Source organism: Eulemur rufifrons, chromosome 17 (genome assembly GCF_041146395.1).
Source record: "Eulemur rufifrons isolate Redbay chromosome 17, OSU_ERuf_1, whole genome shotgun sequence".
Lineage (NCBI taxonomy): Eukaryota > Metazoa > Chordata > Mammalia > Primates > Lemuridae > Eulemur > Eulemur rufifrons.
This window is the reverse complement of record NC_090999.1, coordinates 26,678,175-26,694,130: the sequence shown is the minus strand read 5'-3', so window position 1 is coordinate 26,694,130 and position 15,956 is coordinate 26,678,175.

Below are 15,956 nucleotides of genomic sequence, written 5' to 3'. Positions count from 1 at the left end.
TCTGAACAGGTGCATGTTATTGGAATTAGCAGCAGACTGAACTTTCAGTACAAATCAGTGGAAGGCAGAAAAATACAGGACAAATGTGAAGAAGAATTTCCTTTCAAATCTTTATGTCTGGGCACTCTAACATGGGTTCTGCCAAGGTGTTAGGATGAGACCAGGCGTTAGCAGAAATGAAAGAGATTCAAGAGAATCTGCCTAAAGAATAAAGGGAATTTCCACAAAATTGCAGCATCACTCATTTCAGCAACTCTTTACTGCTCTTTCTCTTCATAAGTTAAGCAACAAGTGCATGAAAAAGATTATATGAGTGGTCATCAAAGTTATGATTTTAATGTTAGGTCTGCTACCTACTAGTTTTGCGATGTTAGTCATGTCAGTTAGACATTTTGAATCTCAATGTCTTCTGTGGACTACAAATAACACCTGCCTCACAAGATTGTTAGCAGAATCAAAGGAGATAACGTGAAAGATCTTTTTAAAGTGCTGCCTCAGTTAGCATGATTCTGGCTACAAGGTACAAAATGTCCAAAATTATGAGGGCATTCTTTATCTCTCATGACCAGAAGTCCGGTAGTAATTTCCAGCACTGGTGAATTCAGTAGCCAAACAGTACCATTAACTTGCTTCCACCTTCTTCTGTTCTTTTGGACGCCCCTTGAGTTTGCTACAGCTATGAACATCATGTCCTCACACAATTTTATTGAAAATCGAGAAGCAGAGAGGGCTGCTTCTCCCATGTCTCCCTCCTTATATCAGAGAGAGAAAAGTCTCCCCAAGGCCAAACAAACCTCCCCTCAGATCTCATTGGCCAGAACTGGATTACATGCCCCACTCCAAATCATTCACCGGTGAGAAGGTCGGGTTGCCCAAACTGGTCTAAACCATTTGTCCCTTGGGCTGCGGGAGGACTCTCCTCCTTCCTACAGTCCATTGCCACCAAATAGGTAAACAGGACCAGGGTTCTGTTGGCACAGAAGTGGGGAATGGCTGTTGACTAGGAAACCAGAGTGATTGTCAAAATTTAAAAGTGTTAAACAAGTTTTTTTTTTAATACCCAGTATAAAATGCTTTAGGGGGTTAGGAGAAAAAAAAAAAAAAGGAATAGGAAGAAGTTCCTGTCCTTAAGGATCTTAAAATCCAACCCAAGGCCGGGCGCGGTGGCTCACGCCTGTAATCCTAGCACTCTGGGAGGCCGAGGCGGGTGGATCGCTCAAGGTCAGGAGTTCGAGACCAGCCTGAGCAAGAGCAAGACCCCATCTCTACTAAAAATAGAAAGAAATTATCTGGCCAACTAAAATATATATAGAAAAAATTAGCCGGGCATGGTGGTGCATGCCTGTAGTCCCAGCTACTCGGGAGGCTGAGGCAGTAGGATTGCTTGAGCCCAGGAGTTTGAGCTTGCTGTGAGCTAGGCTGATGCCATGGCACTCACTCTAGCCAGGGCAACAAAGCAACACTCTGTCTCAAAAAAAAAAAAAAAAAAAAGAAAAAAAGAAAAATACAACCCAGAGAAACCATAGAAAACAAGCTTTACTGAAAGAAGGAAGATTTATTCTGAGAATATGCTTTCCCTGTAAATTTGGATTCTTATGATTTCCAAAGTAATGATCATGATACTAGATGTTTAATGTGTTTACTACCTAATCAAAAAGTTCTACAAAAATGTAAAGAGGAGCAAATGAGTGGCATGACCTCCCCATTAGAAATAGCTTTCAATTTATAAAATGTATATTCCTGATTGTTACAGATCTAAGAAAAAATTGATTTCTTCACTCTCTTTGAATTTGGGTTTTGATTTGCGTGACAATCGGTGTCATGCAGAGCTCAGTGGGGCTTCTTACCTACCAGACCCCAGCATTCATGGCCCTCCTAACATGCTGGTGGGGGTGCCTGAAAGTAGAGGGTAATTTCACCTTTGCCTTGATGCAATTGTTGACAGATATGGTTCAGAGTTTCAAAGAATTAAAGGCAGAGACAGATATTGAGGAATTTATAAACAGTTTAATTGTGCTATAAAGAAAAGAAAAAATTTCCTTGAGGATCCCCCTTCTCCTTCTTCCTGTCTTTTCTCCACTTTCCATTGCCCCTGTGTTTGAAAACTCTGTCTTGCTATTAGTTTTTAATGAAACCCGTATGTTTACCATATTTTATGGCAGACTCTGTTATTTGCTTCTTCAAGGTTGTTACTTATTTTCCCAGACAGATTCAACTGGCAGCCTTTGCAGATTCCTTTACACACAAATGACACCACGACTCCAAAGCTCTAGTGGCAAGAGGCAAATTCTACAGCAATTCCACCAGCAAGATACAGCCTTGCCAACTGATTCTTCTTTTCCTTTAGGAAAAGAGCAGAACGGAAAGAATGAAAAGCTCTCTAAAAGCCTTGACGAGAAAACATGTTCACATAACAAAGCAACAGGCTTTAGAGCTTTCTATGATTTTAAATGCTTGATTGACTCTACAACAGCCCTTCAGACCTATCATTTGCCCCAATATCAGAAGATCTTGAACACTGAGAACAGACCTGATTAGCACGACTAACTCCCATAATCCCAAAGCTTCAGACATCAGCAAAAGAGAGGAGTCAACCAGACACAGGAAAAATAATAATAATGAGAAACATATTGCAAAATTCTCTTTCAAATTATGTCTAATTTTCTTATGTCCACAAAACTGCTAGTAAATGAAGTTATGCAGTTTCATTCAATTATCTAGATGTCATTTAAGGAAAAAAAAAGAAGTTTTAGTATAATTTCAAATGTCTCCTTCATGCAGACATAATTATCCTCAAGGTTCTCTGTTGTTTAAAGATTTCCTCTGTTCCTCCTGTCTAGTCAACCTAAGCGACCATTTCCTCTCTTCCCCTGACAGTCAAACTTTTGAAAAGAAATTTTATGCCCACTCATATTCTTGCCCCTTCTTTCTCATGATAATTTGCTTTCTGTCCTATCAATTTGTTTAATTGTTTCTCAACGTCCAATGACCTCATTGCCAATGATCTCCTCAAATTTTTTGAAATATTTCTTGCTCTTCTTCCATCCGTCCTTATTTCTAGGCTCCTAAGACATCATGCTCACCTGAAAATACTGCTAAATTTCATCATATCATTGGTTTCTCCTAAATGTAAGCATTATTCAGAAGCTTCCTTTAACCTTTGTCTGTTTCATCTACTCCTATGGCCACAAATCTATTCCTTCTGATATACCTCAAGTTAGCTTCCTCCCAAACTGGATTCAAACACTAGAGTTATCCTTGGATCTTTTTTCTTTTGAACTTGCAACATCCAATCAATTGCTCAGTTCTCTCCCTTCTGTGTCTACAGTTATTTTCCTCATCTAAGCCCAGTTTCCTCTGCCATGCTCAAGATCAAGTTCCCACTGCCTCTCTTCTAGCCCATTCTAACAAACATTCCTCTCTTTTCACATTCTTCCACTCACTCTTTTCCTATCAGAATTATTCTCCTGATATATAATTTTGATCAAGTCGTCCCTTACTCAAAGCCATCTATCCTTCTATTTTCTACAGAATAAAGATCAAGGTCTACAATATTATGCCTGTAGTTAACAATACTGTATTGTGCACTGTAAAATGTGTTAAAAAGGTAAAGCTCACGTTAGGTGTTCTTACCACAATTAAAAAAAAAAAACAAAAAAACATTAGTGTCTAGCTTAGCATTTAAGGCAGTTCATATTAGGGTGTTACCAGACTGTATAACTTCACAAGCATCCAGCCAGTGTAGAATTGTTCAAACAACCTAACAGGGCTCACCACAACTTTTTAACAATGATTGTATTGCCATCTGCTGGAATGGCTAGAGCACTGCATTTGAAGCAATTCTTTTTCACAAGTGCGAAAGATTTTGTTTCAATTTTCAAAAACTTTCTCAAAAAGTTTTTAATGTCAAATCTAATGGTGGAAATCTTTGTTGAAAAAACTTTCTTCTGCCATGGTATTATGTTGATACTTTTGTCAAAAATTAATTGACCATATATGTGAGTTTTGAATTTTGAAATCTATTTTGTCCTGTTGGTCTATAAGTTTTTTCTTAAACAGTCTATTTTACTGTAGTTTTGTAGTCTTAGTATTGGGCATTGTACATTCCATAACTTTGTTTTTGTTTTTGTAACAAAATATGTTCATGTAAATTTCTATCAAGGAAAAAAAAGACTGCTTGAATTCTAATTGGGATTGCATTAAATCTATGCACCAATTTTGGGAGAATTTAAAGCTTAACAATATTCCATCTTCTGATTCATTAAATGATATTTCTAAATATTTATGTTTTCTTTAATTTCTCTCAGAAATGTTTTGCAGTTTTTGTTGTGCATATCTGGCCTGGTATGGTTTTTCTTAAATTTCCTCCCTAGTATCCCTTGTTCTTTGATGCTATAATGAATGATATTTTTTATTCCTATTTTCAATTATTCATTGCTAATATAGAAAACTACAACTAATTTTTGTATATTGACATCCTAGCCTGCATCGTTGCTGAACTTACTTATTTGTTCTGTATTAGTTTTTGTAGATTCCTTATGGTTTTCTATGATTATCATGTTGTCTGCAGTTTTATTTCTTTCTTTCCAATCTGTACATCTTTTATTTCCTTTTCTTGTCTATGCACTGGTTAACTACCCCAGGATAACATTTAAAGGAAACGGTAGGAAAGACATTCTTGTCTTTTTCTCAATCTTAGGTAGAAAGTTGAGTATGCTAACTATATGATTTTCTACATAGCTTTTTAACAATATGATGACATTCCACTTTATTCTAAGTTTGTTGAGAGTTTTCATCATAAGGTAAGTTGAATTTTGCCAAATGCTTTTTCTGCATACATTGATCATATTGTTTTGTATTTATAATAAGTCAGTAGAGGGAATTACATTGATTCATTTGGGTCATGCTAAGCCAACATTTTGTTATTGTCATGAGCCTCACTTGGTCATGATGCATTATTTTTTTTATTTTTCACTGGATTCTATTTGCTAAAATTTTGTTAAGTAATATTGACTATCTCTTCATGAGGGATATCATTCTGGAGTTTTCTTTTCTAGAAATGTGTTGACTGATAAAGTGAGTTGGGAAATATTCCCTCTTCTGAATTTTCTGAAAGAATTTATGTAGAGTTTTATAATTTTTTTCTATAAATATTTGGTAGAATTAATGAGTGAAGCTATCTGGGCCTAGAGTTTGCTACGTGAGAGGATAGCTTTACCTTTTGTGCTTTAAACTTACATTTTTTTTTAATTTTTCCCATTCCTGCCACTAAACCTAGAATCTAGCTTGATGAGGGTCACCTGTTCTAACTATCTGGCCAGATGGCTCTTTTTCAACCAGCCAATGATTCTTAAAAGTACATTATTCCATCGACACTGAAGAAAGATAAAATAAGCTACATAATTTTTAGCATCAGAAGACAATAAGTATTTTACTCAAATACAATTGAAAGGAGAAACAATTGAGAAGGGAAAAAAGATAGAATGAGAGAGAAACTCTTCTTAAAAGAGAAGAAAGACAAAGAGATGGGATTTTGTGGCTGAAAAGCTAGACAGTGATTCAGGGCATGCTGCAAGCAGCTCCATGTTGAATTGCTTCGTATCCATCAGAAAACGTTGTTTGAGGAGCAGAAAGCAGAGAGAGAATTTAATGAGGAGCTGAAGAGGCAGAAACGGGAGAGAGAGAGAAGATGTTCTCAGAACTCTGGGCCAAAGACAGATCAGCCAAGGAAAAGTGAGAAGCTCAAGAGGTGAGGAGATGGAACGGGCGGGTGGAGCGCATGCACCTGGGGCAGAATGCCCAGGTCACCAGTGCCCAGGTGCAAGGGCAGGTGGTGCAGAAGCTAAACGACGAGGAAGGACGCCTGAAGGAAAAAGTCAATGCACAGATTAAACTTAAGAACGAACAGGATAAGCTGAAGAAAGAGAATATAAAGCAAGAAATAGGACCTTTTAGCAAACAGTCTTCTAAGAGAAGGTAGAACATATAGCAGAAATACAGGAAAGAACAAGACTTGAACATGAAGTTCATGCAAGGGCCCTTCCAGACTTACAGAAAGAGGCTAATAAAAAGAAGCAGCAAAGAGAAGAAACGGGACAAAAACAGAAGATATATCATGAATATGTAACATAGCCACATGAGAGGGGGAAAAAAGCTCTGGAGAAAGAATTAGACAAAATAATAAAGGCAGAAAAGGAAAAAAAAAAGTTGATCGAGAAGGACAGGAAGCTAAATCTTGAAAAGGAGGCAAGAAAACAACTTGTGAATAAGTCACGTGTACAGGAAAGTTTCAAGTTCAAGAAAGGTCGCAAAGAAAAGCAAAAGAACAGAAAGGACGTGCTATGGAACAGGAACACATACGTGAAGGTCTTAAAGAACTTGATGGAGAGAAGGAGAGTTTTGCAAGACACTGCAGTTTAGTCCAGGAGTACAAGAGGTAAATGCAAATGCAAATATTCTACCAGCGGCAGGCCCAGGAAGCAGAGAAAGAAGAGGAGTATCAAGCATTTGAAACAGGGATAGCAACAAATAAGATTTAACAGGACAAAATCCAGGAGATACCAACCGCCCATCAAGTCCCATCCAGAATATACATCTCGTGTGGGGAGTACGCCCTGATAGGCTTCCAGCATAGCTTCCTAAACCTCAACATATTTTTTCTCAGTCCTTTAATACTTTAACTACAATATATTTGTATGTTCCTTTAAAAAATACAGGAGCCTACACAGCCTCTTCAATTTTATCAGCCCTGTGTAGTCCCACAAGCAGTCGAGCATTATCATTATCACCAGGGAGATTCCTTAGAACAGGCAGGTATGTCACCTGTGCAATTGTAAGTTGGCAGATAGAGAAAAAAAACGCTTCATTATCCCTGGAGGCTGGTGACAACAAGCCGACCAGCTGCAATCCTAGAATTAATGGGTGGGGAGAGAAGCCACAAGATTCCGGGGCTTCTCCCTCCCAGATGTTCAGACAAAGAAAGTTATCACCTGAGAGAACAGTTTACTTATGCACGTTGAGATTCTTCTGGACAACTATAGACTGTGGAAGCCCCTCCCAGGGCCACTGAGGTTACAAGCCTGCTCTCCTCCAGCATCTGCAGTATCCTTAGATTTTTGCCCCAGGCTCCACCAGATGTAGTAGGCGCTGGTCAGGTCTAGAGTTTTTCAGCTCCCCTATCCGAGGGCCTGACAAGGAAAATCACTTAGCTGCTCCGATGCTGTTTCAGGAGCACTTGGAGCTTTGGTTTCCAGATGGGACTCCCTCTCCTTCCTGACAATTGGTTAACAATTCCCTCCCTCTACTCTGCTTCAAACTTACACAAACAGACTCACTGACCCAGTGGCGACCTCAGGAGGAAAAAAGAGTCAGAACCCTTCTTACCCTGCCGTCTTTTCACAACCCTTTGAAGACTACTTACTGGATTTGTGATTTCGTGTAGTTTTACTTCTTTCCCATTATAAATTCTTTGAGAACAGGTACTTTACCTTTTAATTCTCTCTTATCTTCACATTTTCCTTATCTTGGTGTCCTGTTTAAATTTGAGAATTAATACCTATCTTCTGTTCCTAGAATTCACATTAGATCACTTTTACAGACAATTCCAAGTCATACCTCTAGATGGGGTACTCGATGTGTTTCCCAGCCTAAGAAAAGCATGGGAGGACTCCATCAGGTGGCTCTAGACTTCCGTGTCTGAATTTTGATTGCTTGTTAAATTTAGAAAAAATCTACCTCATTTGAAAGAGGTGGATAAAAATCTTACTTAAGCCTTAAGAAATTGTTTCTGTGCGTGAGGGAGAGAATGAGTACCTCTCAAGCCCCAGATTAGCAAAGTGAAATGTTTATTTCAGAAAGTGAGAAGGACAGGGATATCGGGGGGAAAATTTTTGCTTAAAATAGGTTCTTCCTTCAAGAGTTTATCATGTGGGGTTTTGATTTAAAAATTTGCTTAGAGGCCTTTTTTTAAATACCATTAAAAAAAAAAAAGTCAGCCTCCATCCCGCCTCCAGGAAGGGCTGGAAAACTTATTTGCAATGCTTCATTGACCTTGGCTGTCCATCTTGTTCCACTGAAATGATCCGGTTATTTTCTCTAAAAGTAAACGCCTGAAACTCTTTTTGTAGATGCTAATAGATTAGATGAAACTGCTCACTGTGATCACTATTCAAGGGTCAAAGATCAAAGTTCACAATAGCTTTGTTAAAATACAATCTGGTGCCTTGCTCAATCCAGCATAATGTTGGTTCATCTTTAATACTACCCTCGAGGGAAGGTGGAGAAATTCTTTTCTTTTCTATCACGGTTTTAAAAATTGCCTTCCTTCAACACTGAAGAGGAACTCAGCGAACTTAAAGGCATCTTTCATTTCAGAGCAAAAATGTACAGTGACTCAGTTTAAATGAAAGGACACTTTACATTATCTAACCAAGTAAATTGCTTTGGATCTTGTAAAAGAAGCAACTTGTGAGAGACACACTGACCTACATTCAGAAGTGATATCCACCAGATTAATTCTCTTGGTTAAACAGGTTTCCCAAGCACAGGTTGGCCATGGAATTTTCCCCAAAGGTCTGCAATCTGGATTTGCTCAATTTATGGAATAATAGTCACTGGAAAAGACACTCATTACGTAGACACGACAATACAGCCAGTTTAAATGAACATTTTTGCCTAGCTGGTCTAGGAAGAGATATTGCTGCTTCCACAGTTTCCACTACGTGATTGCCCACTGATGTGCCTTTTCTTGGAAAGTAGAGGAGGGACTGGTGTTTGTGATCCTTAGATTACAGGAGGCGTTCTAGAGCCTGCCAGAACTGTGTTTCATGCATTCATCACAAAGAAGATTCTTGGAATAGGGTCAGAAGCAGCTAGACCTGCTCAAAAGAGACTTTAAAAAGCCAAAACTTTTAAGGCTCAGGCAACAAAGCTTGGCACGGAATTCAGGAGAAGTTTGTTCTCTGTCTATGTCTCTAGATCAGCAATATTATATGCTGACAATCTAACTAGAACTTTTGGAGAAGTCTGGAAATAGAAAGACGTGGTGTCTTCTTGGGTGATTGGCAATGTAGTACTTCTTTTCCCCAGTCAATGTTGTGGGCAGCTGATGAGCACAAGCAAGAGGAAAATAGAGTAGGTGCCCTGCCATGTCCAGAAAATGGCCCAATTATGCTCTGAACATCCTTCGGCCAATTCCTGACAATGAGCATCCCAATTCCCTGAGTGAATAGACAAAATAATACATTATTTGTTGAAAATATGCCTGTACCAGTTATTTGACATAGATTATCTCAATTTATCTTCACAGCAATCCTACGAAATGTTAATATTACTATTTCTATTTCACAAACGAGAAAACTGAGGCCCAGGTAAGATCAATATCCAAGGTCTCACAGCTAATTAAGAAGTAGAAGTAGGATTTAAACCCAAGCAGTTTGGCACAAAAGCCTGTGGCTGTATCCACTATAATTGACTATTTCCCCAAAGCAAGATCCCCCATTTATATCAATGGGTGTTGGATAGAAGTGTTATTTTACTATATCAGATAGTCAAAAACAAAATCAAACAAAACTACATGTTACAGAAGCAAAAGTATAAATAGCACAGAGAACAAGACAATTCACTCTGTTCAGGTGATTTAGGTTACCTCATCAAGGATGTACCTGGAGAGATTAAGAAAATGAATGAGATGTTTGTCAGACAAATAGGACTGGAAAAGGGAGTCCAGGCAGAAGGGTCGGCCTGTGCAAAGGCCGGCCAGTGCTGAATAGCATGACGTGTTTGTGTAACTGGCAGCAGACTGGCTTAGCTGGCATGTAAGCCGTGGGTGAGCAAAAGAGGTGGGCGGGTAGACAAGTGCCATTTATGATCAGGTGGGGCTTTCAGTGCACTGGACTCTCAGAGGCTTGGAGGTATAGAGAGGTTTTATACTATAGATGTTATCAAGTCACTAGAGATTCTAGGCTTGTGATGCGTATGTGCTGATGGTGGTGACATGGTTGCTGTAGCAAGGGTAAGAAACTAAAAATAGATATCTACTGTATTATCTTCCACAGTAGGGTCACTCCACTTAAACATACAGCAGTTAGGGCCATCTCAGAGGAACTCATGCAGCCAGAGGATACTAAGTGGAATGAGAGTTACGTGTAAAAGTCCACACACTTCCCTCCAAGGTACTAAACGTTGAGATGGATGCTTTCTAACTCATGTGCTGCTACATTCCTCCCTCCACCTGATTTCCAGTAATTCAGAACATCTCAGTTGTCTCCTTTTCTCAGACTAACTACGTGTCCGTGGTGCAATCAAAATGCATTTTTAAGTATTTATATGTGCAATTCAAGATTTCAATCAAAAGTTGATTTCCCTGGTGCAAGTAAGTTGACAATCCTGGAAATCTTTGTACTGATTCTAAATAGGGAGCTGAAGTCTCTTTACCACTAACAGGTCAATTGTGTTTGTTTGACATTAATAAATGTATATGTACATAATATACATAGATATCTATATACACATATAACACATATGCCCAGATGTATACACACATTTATATTAATTTCATTTTTATGTTTTTATTTATTTTTTTACCAGGTCAATAGGCATTGGATTAATTTCATTTTTAAACTTTATTCCTATAAGTTAAAAGGAAAGGGGAAATACTATCCTAATGTTTTAAATTTTGTCTTTATAGGTTAGCAATACCTAATTGATAGGGTTGCTGTAAGGCTAAAATGATATAACACACAATGTCCTTACCACAGCCTGACCAAAGCAGACACTTGCCCATAACTCTACCTTTATCATTTCTAGCAGAGCAGAATTGAACAGAAGAAAATTGTCTGGAGTATGTCAGGCAAAGGACAGAAGTCTATCTCAAACTATCTTAAATGAAATTTTTTGGCTCTTATAATAAGGAAGTTCAGAACTGGCTGGACCCAGGGCCTGAATTGGATTAGGTATATTAGAGCTCACCTTCTCCTTCTCTCTCTCCCTCCTCTTCTTTCCTTTTTCCTTCCTCACCTTCCTTTCTCAATGCTGGTTGGATGCTCAGGAAGCTTCTCCCTGTGAGTGGCAAGGACAGCTGCCAGCAGTTCCGCACTTAAACTTTATGGGCATAGCAAGCCTTTGTATAGAAGAATAAATAAGAAAAAAGACATCCTCTCCATGGCATCCTAGCCCTTGGGAACATGGTCTGGTAATAGGATAGTGTTTTTGTGAGATGAAAGTGTGTGCTTTCTTCCAGGTAGACACAGCCCTGTGTCTATAAACTCAAGCAGCTGCACGGGTATGTATCTACACTTTTCAGTTTGACATAAAAAAGAGTTATTATGTTTTTGTATATGAGCTATATACCTTCATAAACTCACCAAAAGTTGAGTAGGAGTCAGACATAACTCACCCAAGAGGACAGATGGCATCACTATAACCAGCTCCACCCATAAATTCTTCTTTGGTGTTTCCATAAGGACCATTGCTTTGACCCACTGTTTCCAAAGTGAGTTATTTATACCCCTGTAAGTACCTGAGAGGATTACTTGTGGCCAACAGAAAGGGGTGGGGGTGATCCATGACTTGCTAGCAGTGGAGGCAGGTGGAAGGAAGAGAGGAGGGGGAGGAGGAAGAGAGGGGAGAGCACTGGTGTCAGCCCATTTCCCCTCCTCGTAACCACACTCACATATACAATCATGTGTTGGACTCTCCACCTAAAATACCACAAGAGGGTTCCCAAGACACAGCTGGAACAATAGGGGTCAGTATCTCCAGAAGAGCCCAAAGGCCCCCAGTCTGAAGAAAGTCTATCCCAAGGCCAGAGCCCAGTGCAGGGATTCAGCTGTATGTCCCTTAAACCAGCTAAGACAGAGGTGTGGTGCCCAACTCTGACTCAACTGCCACCAAGACACAGAAAGTCAGAGGTTACAAGCACAGACTCAGATACAAGTCTGGGTTCTTTTGCCTTTTAGCTATCTGACTTTATCTTTAGCTGTAAATTGAGGATAATAAGAATACCTACCTTAATAGGGCTGCTGTGAAAAATAGCATAATAAAGTTGGTAAAGCATAAAACACAGTAGCTAGCACCCAGTAAACACCTAATAAATAGTAGCTGTTAATATTACTGTACAGTAAATCTTGAGCCCTTGGAATGAGATCTCTAGCTTCATTTAAGCATCATCCAACCAACAAATATTAAGAGAGAACAGAATATGTTCTACAAATATCAAAGAACCCCTGCATAAAGTCTTCTTTTGGAATGAGGCTGAACATAAGTAAATAATAAATGAACAACATGAACATTAAAAAATACCTGTTAGAGCTGAACATTTATGTTTGCACCTAAAGAACTCGCTGAAAATATCTCAAACATTATGAAAAGACACATTGAATGACTTCATAAAATGTCTTCGAAGTACTTTTACAAACTGATGAAAACAGTGAGGGGAAAAGAAATCATGTTCAAATCATGAGTAACTTAATAGCTGAGTAACTTAATAGCTTCAGAAGGACCTATTCTAGAAATCACTTCAGACAATTTGTTTATCCAAAAGTCATTTGCATAAATTTTGCTAGAAATTAAGTTTCAGTACACAATCCTAATAAAGACAACAGCAATAGGAGTCAGGGTAAGCTGATTTATGCTGCTGTAAGAAAAAAACAGAAAACATCAGAACATAAAAGAAGAAAGAATTTCAAACAAGATGTCCATTGCAAGTTGGCATCATCTTTTTATTCAGGGACATAGGCTGATGGAGCAATTACAATCTGAAATGCTACAGTTACTTCAGGTTAACATCAACATGTGAAATCAGAATTTTTTTCCAGTCTTCATCTTAAACTAAGGAAGATTGAGGCAAAAATACCTTCACTGATGAATGATAATGCACAGTCTCATTCTTCTAAGGAAGATCTATGATTTATAAATAGGTAAGTTTATATATTACTCTTTATATTTCATTGTCTGTTATGTATTTTAGTGCTTTCTAAAGTTTTATCCAATAAAAATTTTCAGATTTTGACATTTATAGTACCTGTTTCTGAAAACAAGTCACAAAAAGCTGGAAGAATGGTCAAGAATGAATGGTCTGGGAAATATTATTTTCACCTACTGTGACATTTCCTATGATATTGTAATAATGCAAGAGTATTAGACCTATTAAATGGAAGTACATTTTAGGAGAGTCTACAAATATGAATGTGTTAATTTTGGGAAAGAAATGGAGGCAATATCTGGTAAATAAGTAGTAATCTAGCTGAAAATAATCGTTAAAATGTGTAACATCATTCATTACCTGCTGAAATAGGCCATGATACATTAAATCATTAATTTAAGACTATACAGAGAACTCTGAAGCCTCTGTGACTGAACAAAAGATTCTAGCAATCAGTATTTTCCCTGAGGAGTCTTCTAGCATTCAGTTGGTCTCTGGCTCTATCAAGTTCCAATCTTTCTAAAAAATTACTAAAAGTTTTGGCTAGGTTGTTTTGGAAGGAAATGATCTTCAAAAATGTTCAAAAAATGCATTTTAAGTGCAAAGCAAATAGCCAGACTGCAGCTGGATGAGAAGTGGTTCTGGAAATCCAATGTAGGACATACAGTGTTCCTCCACAAAACTGGCATCTTGGAGGAACGTCTGTCTTCTCCGTGTTCTACCTCAAATCTCTGCAACTCAACATACCAGTCTGGATAAATTCATTTATGAAGTAGCTACTATTAATATTCTTATTTTGAAGATTAGGAAAATTGAAGTATAGAGAAGTTAATTCAATATCCAAGATCATAAATTAAAGAGAGTAGTAGAAGCAGAAATTTAACCAAGGCCAATTTATTTAAGACTGAACTCTTAACTGCTTCACTACACTGCATTTGAGGCATAAGATAAACATAAAAGTTTTCTTCCTAAATATTACCCTACCTAAGAGCTATTTCTTGGCTACCAAAGGTTGAAAGTAATACATTGAGCAAGACTTACTGCTCTTTATTAAATTTACTGAAATTCAGAGTGCCTTATCCTATCTACATAATTAGTTTATCAAGATCATGGACCATACAGACTCATTCAGTGCCTTTCATGGGGTAAGCATCCAAAACCCCCTTCTACCTGAGAGTCTTGTCCATTTAATAGGTAAAGATTCACTAGTCACTGCATGGAGAGCTCTTGCTAGGTGATATAAATAGTGTTCATATTTTATTTTCCATAAAAATTACGATCCAAGTGCCTAACTCTGAAGTCCTCATTTCTTTTTGATCAAGAGAAAAGAGTACCAATGGGTATTTCCATAAAAGTTCCCAGAGACTGTTGCCTTACATGATATTTTCAGAGTAATATTATGTTGGCTGGTATTGGGCTTAAATTGTGTCCCCCAAAAAAGTATGTTGAAGCCCTCACCTCTGGTATATGTGAATGTGGCCTTATTTGAAAATAGGGATTTTGCTGACATAATCAAATTAAGATGAGATCATACTGGATTAGGAAGGTCCCTAAATCCAATGACTGGTGTCTTTTTTTTTTTTTTTTTTTTATAAGGAGACAGACCCAGAGACATACAGAGAAGGAAGATAGCCATGAGAAGGCAGAGGCAGAAATTTGAGTGATACAGCTACAAGCCAAGAATTCCAAGAATTTCTGACAACCACCAGAAGCAAGGAAAGAGGATGGAACAGATTCTCCCTCAGAGCCTCCAGAACTGAGAGAATAAATTTCTTTCTTTAAGCAACTCCATCTGTGGTAATTTGTTACAGCAACATAGGAAAGTAATACAGATGGTACTATGGTGCAATGGAATGAAAATTAAAATTCTAGACAAAAGATCTTAGTTTTAGTTCACTCTACCCCTTTGTGACCCAGAAAGAAGGCCAGTTATCATGCTGAGAGCTTTATTTGTCTTACTTGTAAAATGGGAATAGTAATATTTCCCTTGCCAATTTCGAGGATTATATGAAAATTAAGTCAAGACTCTTTAAGCTATACTGGGTGTTCTAAAATGTATTCAGTGGAACTTGAACTTGAAGTCTTATGAAAATAAGTTCTCTGGTGAAGTAGATTTGGAAAATCATATATATATGACTTCTGTATGGAAGACTCACAACACAAGTTATTATATAAAAGGAACAAAGAAGATTTATAATTTGGAATCTATTTAGCCTTATTTTACCCAGTCTTCTCCAAATTTATTTGACCATAGAATATTGCCTTTGCAGAACCCCAATTAATATCCCATAAATGCTTGTATTCCTTTGGAGCACACTTTGGGAAGCATGGTATTATGCCATTGGAAGATACTGTGGCTCTTGGGGATATACACTTAGGAATTATTTATATAGTAAGAAATGGAGAACACTTAGCAAATCTGCAGAAATCATCCACATGTCTTCATGGCAGTGTTCCTGTCCTTTCTCATCGCCCACATGACTTCTGCTGAATGGAATTGGAAGAGCTGTGTAAATGGAGTAACAGCTTTTATAAAATGCATACTCCACCGCCGAGCCCAGGAGCAACAAAAGTTCCTCTGCCTTTAGAAGGATGGGAAGAAGGAAGCGAACAACGGTTAAGACTCCTCCATGTTCTGAGCCCCATGAAAGACAACTTCACAAATTATTATCTCATTTCATTGAAATATTTGTGGTCTTAATATTTGTATCTCAAAACTCATATGTGAAAAGATATTTATCTATGAAAATATATTTCCTTTAATAACAATTTAAAAGTATGCTATAAATTAACACTTGTATTGGCACTAAAACCTAAAATAAATATTTAACAGTCTAGTCCAGAGTCCCAGATGATGCATTTTGATATTAGAAAAGGCTGAAAGTCTCAATGGACTATCCACTGTTAACTATCCTACCAATTCTGAGTGATGAGTTAATTCATCCGTTGTTCTAGCTGTTGGAATATAGCCATGAATATAACAGATTTAGTTCCTGACCTCCTGGAACTTGTGTTCTAGTGGAAGGAGACTAAG